Source organism: Neodiprion fabricii, chromosome 1 (genome assembly GCF_021155785.1).
Source record: "Neodiprion fabricii isolate iyNeoFabr1 chromosome 1, iyNeoFabr1.1, whole genome shotgun sequence".
Taxonomy (NCBI): Eukaryota; Metazoa; Arthropoda; class Insecta; order Hymenoptera; family Diprionidae; genus Neodiprion; species Neodiprion fabricii.
In genome coordinates this window covers 113517-118915 of record NC_060239.1, presented here as the reverse complement: position 1 = coordinate 118915, position 5399 = coordinate 113517, and the positions used below count along the sequence as shown (strand labels likewise).

The following is a 5399-nucleotide window of genomic DNA, read 5'->3' as shown; positions in this document are numbered from 1 at the left end:
AATCTTCATCGCGCGCGGCGCGTTCTCTATGAAGCAGCCACGGACGTAAGAAATGCATATTGGGACGGAGCGTCCAGACGCGGCGAGTGTCCACATTCGCGGGGGGGGGGCCGCCATCTTGGTAGGCAAACTTCGTTGCCTTCTTAAATCCCAAATTGAAACCGAAAAAACATCGAAAATTATTCTCCACAGGTAAGTAACATATTTGTAAATAATTTGTAAGTAAATCCATGAACTGTTTGCCACATCCCCATACATATACCAGTTTCCTATATTTTACAATTTGTACAAAACAAATGTCACAGTTTAAAAAGTACAGAGAACCTAACCACATCTAAATCTCAAATGAAACAGCTTGACAGTCTGGTTATATTTCTTCGGTGACGTGTTTTCATTCACTACCATGTGTGCCATCTGTGAGATAACGTACTTTCATCTGGCATGCAATTTAGGTTTCCAAAGGCCGAGGATAAGAGACTAAAATGGTTTGAATGTACAAAATTACCATTAACATCGTTACCTACGATTGCATACCTCTGCTCTGTACATTTCGTAGAGGACAGTTTTGACCGTACTTCCCTTAGCTGCACAAGGCTGAAAAGAGACGTTATTCCAGCAATAAACATTGTAAGTATTTATTTTCTTTTTCTACCGTGAAAGTATAATGTAACTTTCCATATATTGAACAAACCTGCATATTATTGCAGATAAATACTGGAAAACCAGACAACTTGAGTGAACATGAACATGAGCATGTATAACAAGTCCAACAAGACGTGTATCCATCAACGTCAAAAACAATAGATGAAGAAATACCTGAGGAAATATTTTTAATATTATATGATTCCAGATGCGGAAAAACTGATGCCAATACCAGAGTAAGTTTTTACTTTTAGTCACAAGTAAATTATGCATTCGTAGCTGAAAATAACTTTACTTTAATATTTACTTATAGTCAGACTTACTAAAGACACAGTTCGAGAGTACACCAAAACGCATTCACAAATGTGATGTAACAACCAAATGTAAGCCACAAAAGCGTCAATGTATTCAGTCAGCATTGTGTGAACAAACCGTTCAGGGAACACAAGTTAAATCAGAGAGTTCATCGGGTGAGTAGATGATTTTTACGACATGATAGAAATATTTGGAGAAGGATATTTAATATTGTGTTTTTAAATTTGCAGAAATTACGAATGATACGTGTCTGTCAAAGTCACCGTTTCTGATAAACCAACAAAATAACGAGACCTTAAGTGATTCCCGAGGCCAACTACAGGATACTCCTAGAAAAATACTTCTGCGTAAAACGTTAAAAGCTCAACAAGATAAATTACGACGGCAGATACAAACACTCAAAAAACGAAATCAGCGGCTAGAAAAAAAAATTACTGTCCTTAATTTGATTTTAAATGAATTAAAAGCAAAACAGATGCTTGACGAGGAGCAGCTTGATTTACTAAAGACTATTGGTACGTCAAATGCACATCTTTTGAAACGGTTTGTGGGAAAACATACAGACAAAAAGTGTGTGTGCACGAAAAATGGTGAACTGATTTCACGGGAACATTCACCAGAACTTAGAACTTTTGCTGTAACTTTACAATATTACTCCCTCCGAGTATACAATTATGTACATAAACATTTTGATTCGTGCTTGCCGCATCCAAAAACCATTAGTAGTTGGTATCGCTCAATCAACTGGAATCCGGTTTTTATTGACGAAGCTTTCGCATGTATTGCAGAGCGTGTGAAAGTCGTCAATTATCAGTCGGTCGGCACTTTTGTATTTGACGAAATGTCCATTAGGCAGCACGTAGAATACGATGGCAAGAAATACAGTGGATACGTAGATTTTGGAGTCAATATTGTAAATGACCATAGTACAGTTGCAAAAGATGCATTAGTCTATTTGTCTGCATGAACTCTTCATGGAAAATACCAATTGCATATTTTCTTATAAATGGTGTGAGTACTGACCAAAAATGCAACCTTATACTCCAAGATATATCTTTGTTACACAACGCTGGTATCAAGGTTGCTGCATTAACATTTGATGGTGCACCAGCAAATTTATCTGTCGCAAAAAAACTTAACTGCAATCTGAATCCAAATTTTTTACAGACTCATTTCGAACATCCGATTACTCGTGAAAAAATATTTGCATCCCCTGATCCTTGCCACTTGATAAAGTTAGTAAGAAATACTTTCGGGGAAGTACAAATTTTATCAGATGGTAATGATCAGAGAATAAAATGGGGAATGATCGAAGAGCTGCATAAATTGCAAACGAACGAAGGGATGCATTTCCTGAACAAGCTTCGTTCAACCCACGTACTCTTTCACAAGAACAAAATGAAAGTTCGATTCGCTACACAACTATGCAGTACGTCTGTCATCCAATCTTTCAAGGTTTGTAGAGAAGACTTACAGCTACCGGAATTTCAAAATAGTTTGGCAACTGAAACGTTTTTGTCAATTCTTAACGACCTATTCGACATTTTTAATTCAAAAAATATGCGTCAGGTAAATTCAAAAAAACCAATCAATGCAAACAACTGACAGCAAGTGTTCCAAAAAATGGAGGAGTGTAAGGTCTACATATTAAAGCTAAAACTATGCGATGGTAAAAGAGTTGTTGACTCGTCGCGAAAAACAGGATTTCTTGGTTTTCTAATATGTATTAACAGCCTGCAGGGATTGTATAAGGACTTGTGTCAGATGTCGATATTACTCGCATATATTCCGACCTGTAAAATAAGTCAAGACCACATAGAAGTATTCTTTGGATGTATTCGCTCGTAGGGTGGATACAATAATAATCCAACAACTCGTCAGTTCAAATCATCACTTGAGAAATTATTAATTCATTCTGAAGTTAGGGACACAGATTCTGGAAATTGCATACCTCTTGAGCAAATAACTATTTTACACGTGTCTTCTGCTAAATCTTCAGAGCATGTTATTAACATGTCTATCCCGTTTACCAGAACGTGTGATCGAGAAATCCCGCGCTTAGCAGATTCAAATGACATCTTAAATACTATTGAAGATCATTCTTATATACCAGACATTCGCTTTCTGACACAGCTTTCAATGAGAGTCATAGCTTACATAGCAGGTTTTGTCGTTAGAAGTTTGAAAAAAAAACTTTGCTGTGTGAGATATGAATCGATGCTTTGTTGGGAGATGAAAACTACGTAGAATCAACCCTAATTAAAATTAAAACTCGCAGTGGCCTGCAGTTTCCATCGAAGGATGTTATCCGGATTTGTAAGGATGCGGAAAGAATTGTAAGGTGCACCCTAAAAGAAAGTGGTGGTAGGTTTATGACAAACAAATTCACTGAGATGTATCTTGTCAGCCGCACACTTTCGAAATTCACAGATTTTGATGTAATATTTGAGCATTTGCGGCAACGCGTATACGACCAAAACTTTTTGGAAAATCATGACATACATTTAGCAAGAGCGATACTGTCAAATTATATCGAAGGAAGATTATTTTACATTGGCAAACTAGCTGTTGATAATTCTATAAGCGAAAGACACAAATTCAACAAATTAACTTGGTTCAAACGCCAGTAGTCAGTGGGCACAAGAAATTTTTTACACATGTGAATAAACTTGTATGAATAAAATACAATGTGATTTGAAATAATTGTTTTACTTTACTTAATTACGGGTACTTGGTGTAAAAAAGATATGGCAGAAAAAAATGGTTTTGGGAGAAATAATTTTTGTACGTTACAACTGTTGAAAAGCGCAGAAAAGTGGTATTTCGAATTTTTTTTTTTTTATTGTGTCACTGATTCTCTTTTTACACTAATCCCATCAGTTGCCAATTTACCTTTCCGAATACCTCATCATCTATACATGAATATTGGTGTGTATAATCCGAAGTATATTCAGTATTTCAGTGTACCGTCTCGATACATTGTGTAAAATCCTAAGTAATCTCGTGGTTCTCCGTTTGAATTTAGCACCTGAACTTCGCCTACCAATATGACCGACCGGCTCACCGCGCAAGCCGGTCCCTCGCCCATATTAGCACTTTAAAGTCTCCGTCCCTATATTTCTTACGTCCGTGGTTGTTGCCAACATCATTTCTCACCCGCTGAGCCGAGGGAGGTGAGAATTGACTGTACTCCGGCGTACGTGCAGCCGTCGAATAGACTGTGAGGAGCATTCCACGTGCAATGGACCAGACAATGACCGTCATCCTCGTAGAACCAGCCTAAAATGTGAAATGTTTTCGTTGATTAATAAGAAAATGTAGGATTTTTGATAGATTATTATTTGAAGACATATTTAGACATTAGCAACCGATAAAATATAATCCGAAATCGCACGACGTCCGGCTCCAATCCAATACATACCTATAACTCGGAAACTGTAATGCATACAAAACAATTTTAATTCAGAGTGAATTTCAAACTTATAACATTTAAAAGAATATGGAGGTCCCTGAAAACTGATAAAAAACGGAGAACAGGACATTTTTCTAATTTTTAGAAGGCAATACAGTTTTTTCGCAACTAATTTACAGACTATTCCTTTTTGTATTATAAAAAATAGTTTATCAATCATTAATTCCTTATGGGGCCAAATTCAGTTAAGAAGCTACGAATTCTTGCTGAGTTAATTTTGAAAAATATCAAATAAATAAAATTTTATTTTTATAATAGAATTTTATAAAATAAATTTAAACATACAAGCGAGCATTCTGTGAACTCGTATGAAACGACGTAAACAATCAAAAGTTCTGTTTCTGTCATGGCTTCGGAAGAATTTATAGGTTCACATAATGTCTGTAACCGAAAAATACAGTTTTGAACAAATATCAACCGACAAAATCTCCATAAACCGTTGAATAAACCCAAATTTCGACTCTGTACTTTGTTTCCTCCGAGTTCACAAAGTACTCTGTATGTGCTCAAAAATTATAGTTCACGCCTTTTAGATTGAACTCGGTCCTGTAATGAAATTCGTACGAGTTTTTCTGCACTAAAAGCGGAGCAATCTCTAAAATTCACATCTAAAAAACGTACAATCTTTAACATTTTTTTAAATCCAATGTTTTTTTTTATCGACTTTTGAGGGCTGTCAGGTTGTTTTGCATGTCATTATTTGGAAATTTACTCAAGACTAGAACTTTCTTACTCATAACTTCGTTGTATGATCTACATTTTGTCAAGTTATCCTGTAATTGAAACTCGGATGTTGTGGACTTGCCGAATATAATATTATTAACTGTTATCTTATAAGCGTCTTTGCATAAGAATCTGTGAAAGATTACCCGAAGCTTAAACCGGTTCTGAGATAACGAGGATTTTGGTCATGACGATTACACGTGGAATACGAGTACTCCATAAATATACGTAAACCTCTTGGCTGTAT

At 36.0% G+C, this 5399-nt stretch overlaps 1 long non-coding RNA gene across 2 annotated transcripts; it reads left to right on the top strand.

Moving 5' to 3' along the window:
* Positions 1 to 39: 39 nt before the first annotated feature.
* LOC124188167 lies at positions 40 to 3660 on the top strand. 2 transcript variants are annotated; one of them, XR_006872252.1, is made up of 6 exons: positions 40 to 192; positions 453 to 627; positions 708 to 878; positions 956 to 1112; positions 1188 to 1472; positions 2125 to 3660. It is a non-coding gene; the product is annotated as an uncharacterized LOC124188167 (long non-coding RNA). The 2 variants fall into 2 exon arrangements; XR_006872251.1 differs by having other exon boundaries at positions 41 to 192; positions 1188 to 3660.
* The last annotated feature ends 1739 nt before the right edge of the window (positions 3661 to 5399 follow it).